Raw genomic sequence first — 18,611 nt, 5'->3', positions numbered from 1 at the left:
AAAAATTGGAATTTCTAAAGAGAACAATAGAAAAAGGATATTCCAGGAAGAGGGAAAGCTCTTGCTAAGGCACGGAAGTGTGAAACTTCTGGGCTGGAGGAATTGCAGAGAGTTTGTTAGAGGTGGAACACGGCATGAGGGGTGAGATGAAGATGGGCTGGTGAAGCAGCTGTGATTTACACAATGAGAGATCTTGAGAGACATGGAAGTAGCTGGGCTGGATCAGCTAGAGCTCGCCCTCAGCCTTATCTGAAGCCTGGAATTAGGTGACTTTCCCCACCCCCATGCAGAGGCTCAGAAAACTCCTCGGAAAAATACTTGAACCCTGTCCATTAGTAGGGTTTGAAAATGTGCGAACACGTCATACGACTTCAAAAGACAGCAGAAGGAATTCCCTGGTCGTCCAGTGGTTAGGGTTCAGGTTCAATCCCTGGTCAGGGAACCAAGATCCCAAAAGCCAGGTGGCACGGCCAAAAATTGAAAAAAAAAAAAAAAGACAGCAGTTGGGCTGTATGGTATATTTGAAAATTGCTAAGGGAGTAGATTCTAAAAGTTGTCATCACAAAATAATTTGTTTTGGAACTATATGAGGAGATGAATGTCAACTAAACTTATTGTGATAATCATTTCACAAAAATATGTATGTCACATCATCACGTGGTACACCTTAAACTTAAAAGATATATGGCAATTATATCTCAATAAAAGTAGAGAGAAAAAAATACAGCAGATGGAAAAAGAGACTAACAAAGTAGTTTCCATCAGGGAAGGAGGAAGGTGGCCAAAGCAGAGCCTGAGGATCAGAGCAGAGGGGAATCTGGGCATGGTGTGGCAGCTTATTCCAGAACCTCTGCTAACCTAGGCATCCAGTTCAGCCAGAGCTGTGTTTATAAATTAAAAGAACTGGATCATAGATTCCTGAGGATACTTAAACTACTCCGAAATTGTGCTCAAATGAAGGAGGCCGAGGAGATGGTGTTCTGTTTTTCTCTTCCTTGTTCCCTATTCTTTATCTTATAAAAGAATCTTGCCTTCTACCCCATTTTGCAGCTCTCTGCACCCTTGGGAATGGAGACTGCCTGTTTCATGAAGTCTTAAACAAACTTTATTGTATCACCTTTAGTCATTTTTAACACACACTTACACACGGAAGGAGAGCTGGAATCTCCAGAATTTACTTCTCCCCATGGCAGCCCTTGACTGACAGGAGTGGGGACTTCACAGCCCAGCTCCCTGGTGTCCCATGGGGTAATGCTGGGGCATCACCTACACTCTAGGGCTCCCCAGTGGACCTGTATGAACCCTCCCTGGGAGGTTCCCTGAGGACAGATCTGTGCTTGGTTCTCTCCCCATTACTGTCCTACTTCCCCAACTCTTTACGCCCAGAAGCACTTTCTTTAAAACACCACTTACCCATGAATCCTAATGTTAGAGTCAGCTTCTGAGGCTTTCGAGGTGGTCACTGTCTAGAAATGGGGAAAAGAGAGTGAACAGACAGGTACGGTAGGAGAGAATTGGGGAAATAGAGCTAGAGGAGTGCATGATGGATTAGACTCATGGAGAGAGAAAGGGCTTCCCGGAGCCTAGGAAGTCTACGCTGATGCTGGGGAGATGAGCAGGGATCAGCCTAGCAAAGGGAGGAGATTTTCTAACAGGGGAAGAAGACCATGCCAAGATCCTGAGAAAAGAAACAGCAGAACCAGTTAGGAAAATTACAAATAAACCAATATGACTCAAGGACCAGATGTGAGAAGGGACTGGCAGGCAGTGGGCAGTGGCTGAGTTCAAATGGCTTCATAAACCAGGCAAAGGGATTCGGACATCCTGAGAGTACTGAGGTGACTTTGGAGATCCCTCTGGCAACAGTGAAGAGAGTGGATTAGAAAGGATAAAGTAGAAGATAGGAGATGGAAGACCACTTAGGAAGGTGCTGAAATAATCCAGCCAAGAGACCGATGGTGGCCTGAAATGAAGTAGAAGTCAAGCCAAAGAGAGGAAATGGATTACAATTGAGAGACCCCCTTGGGATATTACAAGGTCAAGGCCAGTGAACCAGCCAAGGCAGAAGGTAGCCTGAGGGAATGAGCAAGTTATGGAATATGAAAGTAAAGGCAGCAAGCATAAGTTACATTTTTTGAAGCTTGACCATAGGGAGAGGGAAAGAAAATTCAGGGTTAAAGAAGAATTTGGTGGGGTGAGGAGGGGGCTATGCTTTAGACGGGAGAGAGCTGGGGCATCTTTATAAAATTCAAGGAAAATGAAATACGTCAGCCCAATTCCCTCCCTACCTTTCTTCCTCGTATTTTTCTTCTTTTTTACCTGCCTGAAGACCTGTAATGACGGATAGTCTCCTGATCCTGTGAGCAAGAATGTCGGCAGCAAAAAGGTAGCAGGACATAAAAAAACAAACACTTCGAAAGTTCGGACTTATTCCTGTCTAAACATTTCTTTGCACATAATTTGCCTTTTCCATTCTGGGCCTTGTAAAAGGGCCATAATGGCACAATCAGTCGTGTTATAGCTGTGAAGGGCAGAAGGTTGGAGGAAAAGTTCAATTAAAACACTGCCTTCCTCAGCCTGATAAGGGCTTTGACATTGTGGAGCGTTCTTAGGCAACAATGCCTACCATCGTGAACCTCCAAAATTGAGAAAGGCTTTGTGTTGCCCGCTGAGAAAGCACCGAACAAAAGGTCTCAGGGACCATGGCTTTCTCATGTTTGAAGGGTCGTTGGCTTAGCCCCCATCTGCCTCGCCATGCATGTCACCCTCTCCTCTGAACCTCCCCGGAGATGATGCTTTGGATGGTTCCTCCCAGGTGAGCCCAAGAGAAAAAAATAACCACTGCCTGCAGGCCTGGTGAAATAATTCCTCCCTTGGATTTTGCAAAACCCAAAGAGGCTTCTGGTTACCTCAAGAAGATATTGAGGTGAAATTGAAACCAAAAGTGAAGAGAGAGTGATTGACAGTGCAAAGGAAGGTGTTCTCCAAGATAATTCAACTGGATGTTTGCCTAGGAGTTTTACAGTTTACGAAATAGACACATGATCTTATTGGACCCTCACAATAATTCTGTATTTCTCCCATTCTAGAGATGAGAAAGAGGAGACTCAAGTATTATTTTTGGACATCTGCTCTTTTTTGGTTTTTGCTTTTTCATTCTACATTTCTCCCAAAAAGGAATAGATTGAAAAGTTGAGGTGGCATATCTCAAATGAGTTGGGAAGACTGCTATAAAGATTAGATGAGATAGATCAAGGTGAGGGCTGATCTGAGACAAGAACGTAAAGCCTTTTTGTCCCTTACCCTCTGATGCTCAGGTTCATTATCCCTCCCCTTTGTTAAACAAGCAACTCTTCTGTGTTGCCCATGTGAGTGGCACTCTATATTCTGATGTCACTCACTCCTTCCCTTCCTTCAAAACTTACCTATCCTTACCTGTGTCCCACTCTCTTGGCCTCTCTCTAAGGAACTGATCTACTCTAATCTGATCATTAGACTTCCTAGGAAGCGTCTTCGTCTCTGAGGGTCATAAGTCCCCACGTGTGTGCAAAGTTATTTAAGAAGAAAAGTCATTCCAGTGTTACACCTCCCTGAGAGTACTGCAGTCTTGATGAGGATCCTGTTGACTCATCATGAACCCCACAGTGATGTGAGAGTTTCAGACACTGCTGTGGCTAATGAGAATAGATACTACTGGGTGGGGACTGAGACTGTTTTCAGCCCCCTTCAATCAGAGCATCACTGTCTACCCATTACTCTGACCAAAATCATGGCTGATGCCCCAAAATAATCTCAAAATAAAAACAACACATGAAATAAAGAAAAAGCTAGCCCAGATAGCTTTGAGTTTGCAAAAGCTCCACATACTCTTTGTTGCTTCTGTCCAGAGTTATGAAGGTCACCTAAGTAATCAATGGTACTTTTCTAAATACTCATTGTGGTTGTCATGATCAGGTCCAGCCAGGTGTTGGCCAAGAAATTAACACCCGGTCAGGTCCTGGCAGCTAGAGCTGGCTCTGAGGAAGCAGTTACCTGAAATAGCCAGAAACAGGTGCAGGTGGGGGTGACTATAAGCCTATGCTAAGGAATACCAAATCAAAATAACACTGGTCAGATGTTGCCATCTTCCTAGAACTAAGGGAGAGCATGAGATTGAGAATAAGGAATGGAGGTAATAGAGAAAGTTGCTCTGGTGAAGGAGTGTTCCAAGAATAAATGAGAGAGAGAGAAGTCAAGTCCAAGAGAATTACTGACAAAGTTGAGAGGCACACACTTTTCTCCTGCCTGAGGGCTGGGTGGGATTTGGGGCCAGAATAGATGTATAGGGTCAGGGGGACATCATCCAAGGATATCCTCCCTAGGATGGGCTAATAATTAAGCTATTGTCTTACTGGGGGAAATGCCCCCCATGGGACTTAGTGACCTTCTTCCCAGGATATCATACGACACAGGCTTTGCTGAGAGTCTACTAAGAATCAGTTAGTATGGCTAGGAGGACTCAGCCAAGTGGAGATGTGCAGCCAGTATAGACAACCCATCCTGCAGCCTGTGGCCAAGGCAGTCTTGACTATGCATCTGGGTTCCACTATGACACTGGAGCTAATGGCCTGAAGCCAACTGGAGAGGACAGCCAGAAGGTGGGATCATGACATGTGAATGTACTCCTTAGGGCTCAGTGACCCTGGGAGCTCAGCACCCTTGGGAGACCTATGGAGAAGGCTTTGAGCCCCTCCAGGGTACCAGAGATACCCCAGGGGCACCACCTCCAGCCAGCACTGACCACAGCCCCAAAGACAAAGCCCAGATGATGGAATCTGTATCTGACACTGAACTATTCTTTCTTTGACTCTGAGAAATATAAAAACAATTTTTAGAAGGGAAGAGTGAAGGCCAAGAAACCCTGGGAAGGAAGATGAGAGGTCTCAGAGCTTGAAGGTATGCGCTCCAGTCTCAGCTCAACCACTTATCAGTGGAGGGGCCTTGGGCAACTCACAAAACTTCTCAGAGCCTCTCACTCCTCATCTGAAAAATTGAATAACAAGACCTTGTCTGCTCCCAGGTCTGTCCTGAGCTCCAGATAAGAATGGTGCATGCAAAAATGCACATGAAACTCTACCACCACAACACACTTGCAAACTTTACTATTACCTAACATGTGAGAAGCCTGTGGCCTGAGGAAAGTAAACGACCCACACGTCTATTGTCTTAGTTTTGGTTCCCCCAGAAGCAGATCCTGCAACAAGGGTTCATGTGCAAATAGTTTTTTTTAAGAGATACAAGAAAAACAGAGTAAGGAGAAAGTGAGCCAAGAAAGAGAAAGCAGCCAGTAAAGGATGTGTTATCTGTCCAGCTGCCACAGTGGGCAACCAAAGGTGGATCCCCGAAGAAATTCTGGAAATAGAGTGGAACACACACCTCAGGATTATGCCACTCACATAGCGAGGGAGCTGCAAAGTTTGTATGCCTCCTCCCCAGAGTCAGTGGTTGAGGGCCGCTGGGACAGGGTGTGGGCAGAGTGGCCTTCCATGGCTCTTTAGAGAAAGGCTGCAGACCAAGGGAAGCAGAGGCTGGCAGTTGGAGCTTGGCCAGAGTGAACTGAAGTGGTAAGGCCCACTGCATCTGTGTTTGGCATCACAGTGGCTTGGACAGCTAATAATTGGTAGAGCTAAGATCAGAACTCTAGTTGCCTGACATTCTGTCAGGGTCTCTCCCACTATACCATATCAAACTCTCTCTGACATTATGGATGAACACTCCTGACCTCATGAGGTTTCTACCCAGACACCTTCCTACCAGGGTCATTCTTCTCATACATGGCAGCACCATTGGGTCAGAGCTGGGAGATGGCATCTCTTGGCCAAACTGTCCTCTCCAGGGCTTCTGACACTCAGTCCAGAATACCCAGTCTTGTAAGCCCAGTTTAAAGTACCTGACGTGAGAATTCATAGATTTGGGGATCTGTTTCCAGGCCTAGGAGTTCTGGATATCAGGGACACACTTTGGCAGAAGGGAGAATAGTGACCCAAGATAAGGGGCAAGTAAGAAGAAAGGCAAGTGCATGAGTCCAAATGGCGGACCATTAGGGCAGAAGAGGGTACAGAGGATTCTGCACTTGGTTCAGGTACTAAATATGCCAACAATGAGCATCCCTCATGATTCACAGAAACATATACGTTTGGAAAGGCCTCAAAAGCCCAGAGCCGGCCAGACCTGAGCTGGGCATACATCCTGTGGGCACATTGGAGTGACCCAGTCTCCTGCAAGGAGAGGATGCAGGCGCTGGGCTTTCTCCATCCAAGCCTCACAAAAGTGATCAGTCGTTTGCTGAAGGCCTACCTGGCTCTGACAGTCCGCAGACTGGGTAAGAAGAAGGAGGTTCTTTAGGAAACATGCAAAGATTCTTCTCTGTGTTTTGGTGGAGGGTACAGGCTGAAAGGGAAAAAAGCAAGAGCAAAAACAAAACCTCAAAAGCATTGAGTAAGGAAAATTCTGACCCCTTAGGTTCTGACTCATAAGTAAAATGCAGTCTGGCCGCCCTGCTGCTGCATGTCATCAATTCTAAGACACACCTTTTCACATTTTAAAATCTCTGAAATTGGGTTGCATCTTGCAGTAACGGTGACCTCCATCTCTTCCAGCCAGAAGGCAATTATGGTGGAATTATTGCCAACGTGCCCCATCGAGGTCAGAGCTATTCCCACTGTCTTCACTCCTGTGCTGAGTTTAATCAAAATTTAGAATATCTTCAAACTAGAAGATCACAATGTTCGTAACTGTTGAAGTTAGAATAATGGATTCATGGGAGTTTATTATTCTATTCTTTCTACTTTTTTATATGTTTAAACATTTCCAGCATAAAAAAGGAAAACTATCCTCCAAAATATGCAATGATTAAACATTCAAGTGAAATGCTTATGGTATTTTCAGAAAAGAAGAAAACAGAGCAGTGAGGTGTCAATGTGATATTAGTAAAACAAATATTTGACATGGAAGGAATAACTGCAATTTTGCATTTTCTTAGAAAATAACAAGCTAGCTCTTTCTGGGATCTAAGAAAGAAAGATAACTACAAGTGGATGAAATCATGTAATATTTTGTTACTGAGATTGAAGGCAGGAGAAATTGCCTAGATTTTTGAAATTTGTTAAAGAAGTTTTGAAGCAAAGCGACTAAGTCATGGGTCATGCTGTCCGTCATTAAGACCTTGTGTCATGGTTTAAATGATGCATAAAGGAATGGTGCATTGTCCCATCAGTGGTGTCTTAGAGTCAATAAAATACGGTATTTCCAATCTTGAGTATTCTCAGTGTTGACTGTCCAATGAAAATTTAGAAATGTGCATATTTATGGAAAGAGATGAAGAGGATTTAATTCAACAAAGTCCCTCCTCTGGTGAGTCCTGTATTTGTCTAGAAGAAATGCTTTCATGGGAGATAGTGAAGTGTCAGGGCTGAGGTCATGTGCTCTGAGATCTGATTGCTTAGGTTTAAATCCCAACTCAATGGTTTAGCAGCAGTGTAACCTTAGATAATTTATCTAGCTGTTCTGTACCTCAATTTTCTAATCTGTAAAATGAGAATAATGAAAGAGAATCCTTCATGAGGTTAAGTGGAAATTAAGTAAAATAATACATGCAAAGGATGAAGACTAGTACCTGGTATAGAGGAAGTTTTCAATAAACTGTTATGCTATGGGTATAAGCAGAAGAGGAATTTGTTTACTCCTGCAGAGGAGGTAGATGAGAGATAGACGGGAAATTCAGAGAGAGGGAATCTAAGTAATGACAAAAGTTTTTCCTGAGGTGTGATGCTGCCCCCAGGATTCTCCAAGTAAAATCATGCAGGTGTATTTATTAAGGGAAACATAAAAAGTGGATACCAGGTGAAACAGAGAAAGCACATGAAACAGAAATAGAAAGCAGGGCCCTGAGAAAGTAAGTCTCCAGGGATTCACCGAATTGAGTAGAAGGCTTTGGATCATCACAGGCCATGCAATTTGGGGTTAGATTCTATTATACCTAGATTCTCCACCTGAGTTAAAGATATATATTTTTTTCTTTCTCAAAGATGGCAGTTTGGTCCCATCTTGGGTGCCAGCTCTGATCAATTGACATGTTGTGCTGAGAAGGATTGGGGAGCTGTAATTTGGGCTTCTCAGAAAACGTCACTGTGAGGGATGAGCAATGTCTGTTCTAGACACTGGAGAACTAAGTCATAGCATGTGAACAACATTTTGGCCACCTTGGCATTAGGTCACACTTAGATCCTCATGGTATTAAAATGAAGTAAAAATGAACAAAGTCCCAGCTCACAGTACCTCTCTGTTCTCCCTGGCTGGCCCAGGACACTAGCATCTTTGGACAGCTCCCTTCAAAGCACTGGAATGTCACAAAACTAGATTGAGTCTAGGTTTCTGATTCACAGTAAGGTGATTCATTCAACAAGTTCTGCTACATAGGAATTCTCCATCCCCAATCAAGCAACCAGCAGGTATCCAGGGAATTCTTGGCTAATAGACATTCCATCTATATATGTCTAGATCCAGATCTATATCTAGGTATCTCGGCCAAGATACAGATATTCCATCCCTAGGCAGAAAAGTCAGTAGCAGCCAAATGAACTGAAAGTTGTAAAATCCATATCGCTGGCTTGAAAAGGGTTCATTGAAATATGTAGACAGGAAAGAGAGAGAGTAGTCTCAGAGCTCGGATCAACCTTAGCAATCACTCTATTTAAATCTCTCATTGTACACAGGAAGAAATTAAGGCCCAAAGTTAACAGAGCATCAGAGGCAGCTCTAGGATCTCAAGCTTCTGGGATGTGCCTAGCCCAGGACCTCTCCTCCCATAATGCTGGAAATGCAGGGCATGCCAAGGGATACAATGCAATCTCAGCCCCCGCACCATTCTTGCTGCCCGCTCCCGAAATCCCAGGATAAACCGGACCAATTGGGAAATTATCTGCTCAGAGAACATTGACTCCATTAAAAACTCAGCAACCCTCTGCTATGGCAGAGCCATCCGTGTGTGTTTCTTCTGAATCCCAAGCCCAGAGGAATTGTCTCAAATTGCATCTATTAGAACCTTATCTCAGAATTTAGCAACAGAGTACAGAAGAGGTTTTAGATCACGCAGCCTCAAAATGAGCCAGCTGTTATTTCTGCTTGAAATGTCAGCTAGTTCCCAAGTCTGTCCCCAGGTGGCCTACTGTTATGTTTTATGCCTTTTCTCCAGAAGACTCCTTTTAAATGTAAATATGCTACTTTTGAGGGCACCTTCATAACCCATTAACACTCAAGCATGTTTTGGTTGGTGCAGTTTGCAGAGAACAGAACAAGTCCATGATCTTGGACAAACAATCCCAGAAATTCTTGAGCTTCACACACTTTCTGGTTGGGGAGTATCCCAGGTTGCTTCCTGCTCATCCCCAGCACCAGGGAAGTGCAACAGGGCTTGTGGTACTGTCAGTGGCAGAAGTGATGCCGTTCATCAATCATGTTTGTAATATTCACACATGTCACTGTATGTAGCTGTCATTCATTCCTTTTCAATGCTGGATAATATTCCGTTGTATGCATGTGCCACAATTTATTTATTCATTTCTCTGTAATAGACACTTGGGTTGCTTCCAATTTGGGACAATTAGGAACAAAGCTGTTATAAACATTGAGTATTTTTTATACATGTTTCCTGGTGCACTTGTGCACACATCTACCTAGGTATAGCCTCCCAAAAGGATTCCCTGGGTCATAAGGTATGAAGATCTTTAACTGTAGTTTTCCAAGATGTTTGCACCATTTTGTGCTCCCAGCAGCATCAGTGAGAATTTCCTCTGCTCCACATCTCACCAACACTTGGTATTTCAGGGTTTAATTTTAGCTATTCTGGTGTTTGTAATGCTATTCCTTGGTGGTTTTATTTTCCATTTCCTTGATGACTAATGAAATTAAGCACATTCTCACATATTTATTGGCCATTTGTATTTCCCTTTTATGAAGTGTGGGTTGAAATCCTTCATTGATTTTTCTTTTGAATTGTTTATCTTTTTCTTATAAATTTGAAGGAGTCATTTACGTATTCTGGATACTAACCTTTTATAATGATAATTGTTAAAAAACATCTTTCCCACCCCATAGTTCGTCTTTTCACTTTCTTGTTGATGTATTTTGTTGAGCGGAAGGTTTTAGTTTCAACAGTTGAATAGTTAAATAGTTGAATTTATAAGTCTTTTCTCTAAAGTTAGAGCTTTTGGAGTCTTATTTAAGAAATCCCTCCCTACCACAAGAACACAAAGATGTTGTCCTATATTCACTGGGAAAAGATATAGAGCTCTGCCTTTCATATTTAGGTCGTTCGTCCCTCTGGCATTCAGACTTACTTGTTCCTTTACCATAGGGCCATAGCATCATGGTTTGAGCACTGACTGGGAGGGAGGCTGCCTGCGTTTGAGTCTGTGTTTGGCTCAGTTACTCCCTGACTGTGTGACTCTGAGAAGCTGCTTAACTCCTCTGTGCCTCTGTTAAGCCAGCTGTAATAGTACCTACCTTATTGAGTTTTTATGAGACTTAAATGAGTTAATAAATGTAAAAACGTTAGAATGAAGAAGGCCTGGCACACACTCAGTGCTTTATAGGACTCAGTGATATCTTTGTTCTGCCCTTAAAGTTCCTCTGCCAGCTCATGCAGACCCCATGATCAGTCCTTGCCACTCCCCAGCAACAGTCAAGGAACAAGGCCCTATGACGCTCCGCGCTGTTGTGATAAACATTCTGCCTGAAGAGTTTCTTCCGGCTGCGTGATTCTCCTGCGTGTGTTGATATCTACGTGCTTCACTTGCCGTCAGCAGGTGCCTTAACCTCCTACCAAGAGGATGGCCCTAGTTCTGCAGACTTCAGGATCAGAGAGATGTGGAATTCAGTTCTCCCCAGACATTTCTTATGCTCCCTGTGAAGTTAAATAGCTCTGAAAAGAGAAAGGTTTCTGAGCTTTTTTCAATCTGGGATGCACATTTCAATCTGGGCGGGGAGGGGTGGGGGGTCACTCTGCATGACCTGTCAGAATCTTTTTCCTGTCCCTGGATGGCACCTTTAAGACACCAGAAGTGGCTTCAAGCCAGAAAAGGAAAGGAGCTAATATTTGTTGAAAGAGTTCCAAGTTCTAAGTGCTTCATACATGTTATTCATTATTTAATCCTCCCAATAAGTGTGAGTAGAAGATAATGGATGTGCCAAAATGCTAGAAGAGCTAGTATTCAGGACAAGGTTTTTCTGGCTTCAGTGTGAGAACGCTTTCTATCACGCAGCCTCCTGCAGAGGCAGTGTCTGGTAGAATTACTAAGAAGAATCAGTCTCACCCTATTGAATGTTCCACTCATTTTTTTTTTTTAATTCTGTCACCTCATCTGCCTCCCTGGTCACTTATCCTGGAGCCAGCTTTTGGCTGTACTTAACGCACAAGCTGCTCTCCCAGCAAATGTCAGTACCTAAACGTGACAGCTCACCACACGACTCAGACTGGATTTAGCATCTAAGGCCTCCTTCTCCAAATCGCATGCTAGTGGCTGCCCCTGTGATCTCTCTCCTAGGACTGGCAGCATATGAAGTGTCACAAAACTCTTTCTTTTGCACAGATATATTGATGAATATAGATCAGTTCAAATGTGTTTGTGTGCATGTATACGTGTAAGAAAGGACAGAAGTGAAACAGTAATGACTTGATTAATACGAATCTTTTTTTTTTTTTTTTTTGGCTGTGTTGGGTCCTCGTTTCTATGCGAGGGCTTTCTCTAGTTGCGGCAAGTGGGGGCCACCCCTCATCTCGGTGCGCGGGCCTCTCACCGTCGCGGCCTCTCTTGCTGCGTAGCACAAGCTCCAGACGCGCAGGCTCAGTAGTTGTGGCTCACGGGCCCAGTTGCTCCGCGGCATGTGGGATCCTCCCAGACCAGGGCTCGAACCCATGTCCCCTGCACTGGCAGGCAGATTCTCAACCACTGCACCACCAGGGAAACCCTAATATGAATCTTTGATCATTATATACAGTCATCTGTGTGTATGTGTGTGTGTATGACACACACAGTTAAAAGTGTACAATTAAGGTGTGCAATTAATGAAATTTCACATTACCTAACTGGTATTAACTAACTAGAATATTTTTGCTGAACTCCACATTTTTTTCTGTTTTTTAGTTGAGGTATAGTTGATTTAGAATGTTGTGTTAGTTTCAGGGGTACAGCAAAGTGATTTAGCAATATATATATACACATATATATGTTTGTATATACTTATATATATATATATTCTTTTTCAGATTCTTCTCCCTTATAGGTTATTAGAAAATATCGAATACAGTTCCCTGTGCTATACAGTAAGTCCTTGTTGGTCATCTATTTTACATATAGTAGTGTATATATGTTAATCCCAAACTCCTAATGTATCCCTCCCGCTCTGAACTCCACTTTAGAATGATGCAAGTAACTGAGGTACTTGCTGCTATTTTCAAGAATTCGCTCAAAAGAGTAAGTTCTGGATTGAGTCTTTAAACAACCCCCTAGGCTCGACACTCTCTGGCACCATGGCCTTGGCTTCTTGGTCTGCAGATCCCAGGCTACATTGCACAGGTTTGGCACGCATAAGAGGATCTTCAACAAATGTTTGTTGTATAAACACATGAAAGAATGAATTGAATCCATTGACATGCAGCCCAACCATCTTTCCACGGCTGGCTCCAGACCATGTCAGTGATCCCTGGAAGTAAGAAATGGCACCCAGGGGGGCTGTAGAGGAGCCAAGTCATCAGGTTCAGTCCTACAATCTAACTTAGACTCAATTAGGCAGAAAAGTCAAATCAGGCATTTCAGAAATTACTTATACAGCAGGAGTTAAGATTGGAATTTTTCTTCACAACCCTTAACACAGGGCTTCACATGTAGCAAACATTCAATAAATACTAACTGATGGCCTTCAGAAATCTAGATAATTCTCTTAACTAAATTCCTCCTTTGCTGTGTGTGTATAGATTAACCAAGGTAAACATTCACAGACACACAAGTGCACCGTCCATCCTGCCACCACTTCTGTTCTTGGCTTTCCCATCTCCATTTGGGGGCTGGTTGCTAAGGGACCAGGTCTAATTCTTAGAATCTGAACAAATCCCTTCTCTACAAACAATATGAGTTTGCTTTTCTTCTTGAGAGTTTGGCAAAAGTTACATTCCCATCCTGCCCCATACACAAGAAGCTATCTCCTACTGCAGGAACCCCATAGCATCAGCACATTATCCCAGCTTGTGGTGGCCTCCTGCCACAGACTGCCTCTTCTTGCCTCTTGCAGTGTGCCTCCAGAAGATACTCAAGCAACCTCAGAAGGCAACCAGGAAAGACATGGTACTTGGATGAGAAGGTGACATAGGCACCTGTACTCCCTGAATTGTTTTATGGGCTTTACATACCTGGAAGGGTATTGCTGAGAATGGTATCTGGCCACTTAATGGCAGGTCAATCCAAGCATGATACAATCACTTCCGCAACTACCAGCAGGCAAGAAGTGAACAGTAAAACAAGATATGACTTAGGCTTTAGGACAGTGTTATGGGCTGAATAGTGCCTCCCCACAAAACTCATATGTTGAATTTTAACCCTCAGTACTTCAGAGTAGGACTGTATTTGGAGATAGAGCCTGGAAAGAAGTAATTAAAGTAAAATGGGGTCGTGTGGGTGGGACCTAATCCAATCTGAAGGTTGTCCTTTTAAGAAGAGGAGATTAGGACACAGACACACACAGAGAAAAGACCATGTGATGATACAAGGAGAAGGCAGCCATCTACAAGCCAAGGAGAGAAGCCTTAGAAGAAAACAATCCTGCTGACATGTTGATCTTGGACTTCCAACCTCCAAAATTGTCAGAAAATAAGTTTCTATTGTTTAAGTCACTCCATCTGTGGTACTTTGTTATGGCAGCCTGGGTTGACTAATGCAGGCAGCAAAAAGTCTGGGATCAACCATGACCATTTGTGACATTGGTTAGCACCATAAATACACACCAGAGGCAAAGGGTCATAATTATGAAAGAATAGAAAGTGTTAGGGGAACAAGTCATCCCTGTTCTTTTTGTTTATTGAGAAGTTTGCCAACATCTCTGTATCAGTTCTCCACTGCTGCATCAAAAACCATCTAAAGTTTAGTAGCTTAAACACCCACCATCCATGTGCTCACAACTCTGGGAGTCAGCCATGTGGGCTGAGATCGTCTGGGCAGTGCTTCTGCTGGTCTCTCCTGAGACTCCCATGGCTGCAAAAACTCTGCAGCTTAACCCGAGAAGGATGCTAGAAGCTGGTCTCGTTCACATGTCTGGCAATTAGTACCGGCTGTTGGCTGTGGTACCTGGGTTCTCACGCTCCAGTAGGCTAGGCAGAGGTGCCTTCCATGGTGGTCTGGGGTCAGCAATCCAAAAGTGTAAAAGCAGAAACTACAAGGCTCTTTGATACCTAAATTCAGAAGTTTCACAATATCAGTTCAAACACATCCATTTGGTCAAAGTACATCACAGGGTCTGATTCAAATGGGAGGAGAATTAAACCCACTTCCTGATAAGAGGTGCAGTAAAGCCCCAGTGCAAAGGTGTATGTTCACAGGATGGGAGGTACAGCTGCAGCCATCTTTGCAAACATGTTCCTCCACTCCCTTTGGACTGACTATCAGAATTATCTCCCTGATTATTTAGAAGAACAGGTACCAGGCTTATGTGTGTGAATGTACCTTAAGGATTAGGAGAATTGTTTATCCATCCATCCATTCTGCAAATAAAAAAATGAAAATTAACTCTGTGCCCAGGTACCAGGAATACAGAAGTGAAAATGACATAATGCCCACCTTCAAGGAAATGTTATTCACTAGGGTCACAGAGATACAAATAAGTGGATCAAAGCAGATTTGCATACAGAGTAGTCAATCCTAGAGAGGAGAAGATCAAGAAAGATTGTGTAAAGGAGAGACTCTTGCCTTAAGTTCAGAAACACGAGTTGCTTTTCAGATAAATTAGTTAGGAGGGTAAAGTTTTGGGAGAGAGAAAATTCTTGAGCCTTGAGTAGGAGGTTGTATCACATCCTGGCAAGGTAGGGAGGAGGCTTCTCTGCCACGACAAGGAGCATTAGCTTTCTCTGTAGGCAAGAGAGAGACATTGCAGACACTCAGGTTTGGGCTTGTTATGGTCATACTTGCAATTTGGAAAATTGTGCAGGATTTCTGGAGTCAAGGGAACCAGTGAAGGGGCCTTTCTTTTTTTTTTTTTTCTTAACATCTTTATTGGAGTATAATTGCTTTACAATAGTGTGTGAGTTTCTGCTTTATAACAAAGTGAATCAGTTATATATATACATATGTTCCCATATCTCTTCCCTCTTGCATCTCCCCTCCTCCCACCCTCCCTATCCCACCCCTCTAGGTGGTCACAAAGCACCGAGCTGATCTCCCTGTGCTATGCGGCTGCTTCCCACTAGCTATCAGTTTTACATTTGGTAGTGTATATATGTCCATGCCACTCTCTCACTTCGTCCCAGCTTACCCTTCCCCCTCCCCGTATCTTCAAGTCCATTCTCTAGTAGGTCTGTGTCTTTATTCCTGTCCTGCCCCTAGTTTCTTCATGACCATTTATTTATTTATTTTAGATTCCATATATATGTGTTACCATATGGTATTTGTTTTTCTCTTTCTGACTTACTTCACTCTGTATGTCAGACTCTAGCTCCATCCACCACACTACAACTAACTCAATTTCATTTCTTTTTATGGCTGAGTAATATTCCACTGTATATATGTGCCATATCTTCTTTATCCATTCATCTGTCGATGGACACTTAGGCTGCTTCCATGTCCTGGCTATTGTAAATAGAGCTTCAATGAACATTGTGGTACATGACTCTTTTTGAATTATGGTTTTCTCAGGGTATATGCCCAGTAGTGGGATTGCTGGGTCATATGGTAGTTCTATTTTTAGTTTTTTAAGGAATCTCCATACTGTTCTCCATAGTGGCTATATCAATTTACATTCCCACCAATAGTGCAACAGCGTTCCCTTTTCTCCACACCCTCTCCAGCATTTATTGTTTGTAGATTTTTTGATGATGGCCATTCTGACTGGTGTGAGATGATATCTCATTGTAGTTTTGATTTACATTTCTCTAATTATTAATGATGTTGAGCATACTTTCATGTGTTTGTTGGCAATCTGTATATCTTCTTTGTAGAAATGTCTATTTAGGTCTTCTGACCATTTTTGGATTGGTGAAGGGGCCTTTCTAGTTAAGGTACTGTGGTTACAAACAATAGAATACAACTCTGACCAACCGAAGCAGGAGAATTTATCAAAGGTTCTGGAGGATCTCACAGGATTGACAGGGCTGGAAAACCAGGCTTGTAACCCTCAGAAATGGGACTGCTGAAGAAAGTGTGAAGACAAGACCTACTCAACTCTGCTCCCCATTGGACATGGCTGCTGTCCACACACAGATTCTAGCCATTCCTTCCATTTTGATCATTTTTTAATCAGGTCCCAGCTTTTGGAAGAGAAATTCCAGTTGAATGACCTAATGTCATGCTGCTACCTGGCTGTGCCAGGGCTGAGAGAGAATCTCCAGGATCACTCAGCTCTGTGCTGGAAGGTTCAGTATCCACACTTTTGCTCCACAAGACAGAGTGGTAATTCCCCAGAAAGAAACCAAGGTACTCTTAGGAGGAGGAATGAAATCTAGGCAGCCCCAAATCGACAATATCCATTATAGGACCATTCTGAGAGCCCAGGTGAAGGACATTGTGCCACATCTGCCTCACTGGGACAGTGGACGTCCAGAACAAGAGCATAAATACAAAAGCTGCAGGTGATCATGGCCTTAATTTAGCCCAACCTAGATGTTGTGGCCCCAACTCTAGCACCTTACCAATGGCACTCCCTCCTCTACAACAGAGAAGTTAACCAGTTTGTTCAGATTATTTTTCCTGATCAAGAATATTAAATGAAATAACTAACTCAGGCATGCCTCTGTTTTGACAAAGTTTGAAGAGGTCACCTCTTCCTCACTAAGTTTCCTAAGCATCAGAGACTAACCTGGAACATGATCTGGTATGTACACACATACTCATGCCCCAAGAACTCTACTAGGAAGAGGTTTGTTCACAATATTTAATTTTTTAAAATTCTCCTGCTCCCCCCCCCAAAAAAAACATTTATTTCTCTTAAAATAGCTCCTAGTAGCAGTCATAAAGACAAGAGCCCAAGACCTTCCCATGAAAGTAATGACCATAGCAGTTAATAGCCCAAGGCTATACCATGGGTCATCAGCTCCTAGCCCACCATTAATTCTCAGACAGTACTACTAATATAATGCTTTGCAATGTCACTCACAGGGAGAATATCTTCAAATCATTATCTGAATAAATGGTTTATCCCCCACTTGGCTAATGCTGTTTCTGAGGATGCAGACAATTTCCCTCACTCCAACAATCTACAGACAAGAGCAACCTCCTGAACGAGTGAGATAGAGCCAGTTTCTGGAGTAGACATTATGGAACCATGGACTTTGGATGCCTGACCAACCTGTTACTGGTCACAGTCTATGAAAGAATAGTGATGATGGATTTCTAAACCTGGTTCTAATTTTAAACTTCAGCACAGAGTCCCAGAAATGGCATTAGAAGTTTTAGATTTTAGGGACTTCCCTGGCGGTCCACTGGTTACGATTCCACGCTCTCAATGCAGAGGGTGCATGTTCGATTCCGGGTCAGGGAACTAAAATCCCACATGCCAAATGGCATGACCAAAAAAAAAAAAAAAACAGATTTTAGATTTTATTTCCAATGAGCCCCATTTAACAGCCATGGAATCTTGTAATAATTGGTTTGATTTTCATGCACTTCCATTTACTAATTTATTAAATGGAGATAATATTCATTCTGCCTACCTCAAGAAGGGTCAAATAAAAACAGAGCATACAGACTTTATAAACTGTATCTCCCATGTGAGTGAATGGGAGGAGGCATCAATGACTATGTTGATATTTCATAGCTCTGAGACAATTTTTTTTTAATATCATCTTGCTCTCACTAAGCAGAAACTACCTGTGTCAATTTCTCAGTCTGTCTTGCATTGGTTAGCTTGCTAAGAAGCAAACTCTCTGGCCCTAATAATCTTGAAAGAGAGAGTGGTATAAGGAGGATTAAGCCATTTGTACTTGGAAAAGCCTCCAGTGAGAGCTGGCAGTAACAACCACCCTCCCAATGTGGATGAACTGTATCTTCCCTTCCTTCTCTCTTTCTACATTTACCTCCATTTTTCTCTCATTCTTTCCTGGATTTCTCCTGTTCATTCACCAATTTATGTATCCACTCACCATCTCTTGCACTGTCTGTTGAGTCTCTACCATGTCCCAGGCACTACACCTGGACAGGTATTCACAGAATGGGTCAAATCTTTACCAGCTGAGGAACCATGGATGAGTTAGTTGTTATTGGGCAAGTGCTCCAGAAATGTAACACTTCATTACACCTCCACCCCTACCCTGTGCCTTGCACTTGAGGATGACAACATGGTGCCCATTGTTGAATCCTCCATGCATAGAAGTTCTA

Source organism: Monodon monoceros, unplaced genomic scaffold (genome assembly GCF_005190385.1).
Source record: "Monodon monoceros isolate NGI ecotype Baffin Bay Population unplaced genomic scaffold, NGI_Narwhal_1 Super_Scaffold_19, whole genome shotgun sequence".
Lineage (NCBI taxonomy): Eukaryota > Metazoa > Chordata > Mammalia > Artiodactyla > Monodontidae > Monodon > Monodon monoceros.
Note: the sequence above shows the minus strand (reverse complement) of the source record.